Below are 3056 nucleotides of genomic sequence, written 5' to 3'. Positions count from 1 at the left end.
CACCTGCCCCTGGCCTTATTGCATTAGATTGACAGGGTGGCAGTCCAAAAAAGGCAAAGGAGAGTAGTGCACCAATGAGACAGGGCTGGAGAAATATTTGGGAGAGGGGGAAGGGACAAGTGAGAAGGGACAGGGAGCTGGCAACTTAGTGCTGGGGGCGATCACAAAGCTGTCGGGTAATGTTTAATGTCACAGTTACCTCCTGCGTAAAAGGGCTTACGCCCTCCCCCTGATCACAACCAGGAGGCTTCGGAGTTGTAGCTGCAAATTTTGCGTTATAAAAGGGGAAGGAGGAAGGGGAGGGCAAGGGGAGCAGAGATGCAGAAGTAATTATAGCAGATATCATATTGAAATAAACCTCAGTTACAAACGCTCTCAGCTTTAAAGAATTCAGATCATCATCCACACTGCAGGGCTCAGGGACTTCTTTGAAATAAGTATGTGCCAGTACACTTCTTAATACTGAGGAGGGTGATTTGGCCGATGCTATGTATCCAGAACCTATTGTTATATTTTCTCCTCCTTTTTGCATCACCAGTGAAAATTGCCAGGGCACAAAGTGTTAAGAGGAGATCCAGAATACTTGGTAAAAAATGTCTCATTCTACTGTGTTATCCAGGATTCTCTTTTTCCATCTGCTTATCGCCTTCTACCCTAGAGATGGTCACAATTCAGCAGCTGCCTGCACATATTTGCTTAAGGAGGGCTCTGAGCATGAGAGGTATTTTAAGAATGTTAAATGGTAACAGATCACTTTCAAATTTTAGGACCAAGTTTGTTTCTGCTGTAAGTGAGCAATGTGCCACTGACCTCAGTAAAGCTGACCCTGTGTGAGAGGTGAAACTGGCCTAGGTTTTAGAAGGTGCTTACACACGTTTCAAATGTTAATATTGAATACAGCAGTGTCCAACCCTGAAAATACTTAAAATGGAATATAATACTTTCTCTTCAGGATTGATTAGGTAGGACTGAATGCACAATAGTAAAGATGCTCTTTAAAGTAAGATTTTTGTCTGTGCAAACCATTATGCGAGGCTGGAAATGCAGTATTCTATGTATGGAAGAGGGATCCTGAAAAACCTTACTGAAAACTAAAAATAAGAGTATGGATAGTTTGCACTGTTTACTGTGGTTCACCATCTGTCATTTCTTTCTTCTTTTGAGAGGCAATAGGAGGTCTAGCAAAAAGAAAAGCCTGTTAGAATCAGGTATTTTCAGAGTATTTTCCTGTAAAACAAACAAAAAAAAACCCACCTTAATGCAAAAACATAAATTATTGCTATAAGTTATTACACATGCTTGTTTCTAGGGGGATTTTGTATGTAAGTCTAGCCTAATAAATTCAATGGAAATGACTGGCCATTAGGAACTCACCGGTTCAAAATTAATTTATTTGGTTACTTGTGCTCCAAAGAAGTACGAACAAAGGATGCAGTGGTCATTGGCTTCAAAGCATACTGATAAGCCTTGCAAGTATAGTGATACTAATAATTAATACTCAAAGCAGTAAATACTTGCACCATCAAACGCCTACAGTCAGGACTGGGACAAAATTGCCAGTTAATGCTCTCAACTGCTCTACTTCGCACCCAAAATGCCCACTGAACTAAACAGGGAAAAACCAGGAGGTGTCCCAAAGCCTCTGCCCACCTGGGCCTCGGCAGGTGAGGGCTTTGAGGCGTGATTCCCTTTGTGTCCAGACTCGGAGAAAAATACTGCTCCAGCTGCTTTTGCTCCTACGGCATTCCCCACCCCCCCACCCCCCCGCCTTTTTCAGCCCCCAAATGTTTCATATAAACCCAAACCCTGAGTTTGGAGCCTGTTGGGTTTGGCCTGTGCGCTCCCAGGGCGCACACCACGCCGCACGACAGGACAGGACACGAGGTGCCTCCATGGCCACCATGAGGCTCCGCGGCCTATAGTTCATGGCGCCGGGGGACCCGCTGCCTGCACACCGCACTGCCAAATCCCCCTCAAGACCCCGGCGGCGTACAGAAGCACAGGGATGGAAATCTGTAGGCAGCCATCCCCGCAGGGAGCGGGGCGAAGGAAGGGGGCGAGGGGGGCGGTGCCGGCGCCGACGGTGTAAGCCGCCGCGCCGGCTGAGACTACAGCTCCCAGCGGGCACCGCGGCCGCCGTCCGTCCCCATGGCAACGGCGACGCGCCTGTCGGCCGAGGAAGCCGGTAATGGCGGCGGGGTGCGGTAGTGGGGGAGACGCTCGGGAAGGGCCGGGGCAGGCCGGGGTGGGCAGTGGGGCCGGGGCAGGGCGGAGGTGAGGAGGAACGGAGGAGGTTTCTTGAGAAGGCAGAGGGGAAGGTGGGATCACCATTCCTGAGGGTGCCCGGTGACGAGGGGCTGCTCTCCCGCTCTGGGCAGGGAGGGCAGGGCCTGGGGCTGAGTGCCGGGGCCTCGAGGTGGCTGTCGGGGCCTGGGGCTGGGTGTTGAGATGCTGAGTCGGCTGTCGGGGCGGGCGTTGGCTGTCATGGCGATGGGGGGGCTGCGGGGCTTGGGGGCCTCTGAGGCGGCTGGGGAGAGCGGGGTGGGAGCTGGACCCCACCAGCAGCCCGGGGAACCCTGCACTCCTGAGGGCTGTGGGGGAGCTCTGGTTTGTGGTGACCACACCAGGGAGCTGTTTGGGGCCCTTGGAGGAGCACAGAGACAGGTCTGAGGGCCCTGGGTAAGCCCTTGCCCTTCCTGTGCGAGCAGTGGCCCCTGGCACCAGGCTTAGTTCCCCTAGGGCTCAGGGCTCCACTGTGAGGCCAAGGGACTGGTGGACCATGCTGGTCTGGGAAGTCACACTGTGTTCTTTCACCAGGACTCCCCCTTCATTTACTTACTCTGGTTTTGCTCACAGACTACAATTCTTCCCCGTGACAGTTTTGCACTTTCTGGATGCTTGAAATGGTATTTTCATCTTTGACGGATAGAGTTGGCCCTAATTATTTTTGTTCCTGTATCTATTCCTTCAACAGACATTCTCCTAGTGTTTGTCCATTTCCGTCCCCCTTCATCTACTGCTTTTTTTGCTTCGTTTCTATAGTAATATTTCATTTC

Source organism: Vanellus vanellus (assembly GCF_965231255.1).
Source record: "Vanellus vanellus genome assembly, chromosome: 1".
In the NCBI taxonomy this organism is placed as follows: domain Eukaryota; kingdom Metazoa; phylum Chordata; class Aves; order Charadriiformes; family Charadriidae; genus Vanellus; species Vanellus vanellus.
Note: the sequence above shows the minus strand (reverse complement) of the source record.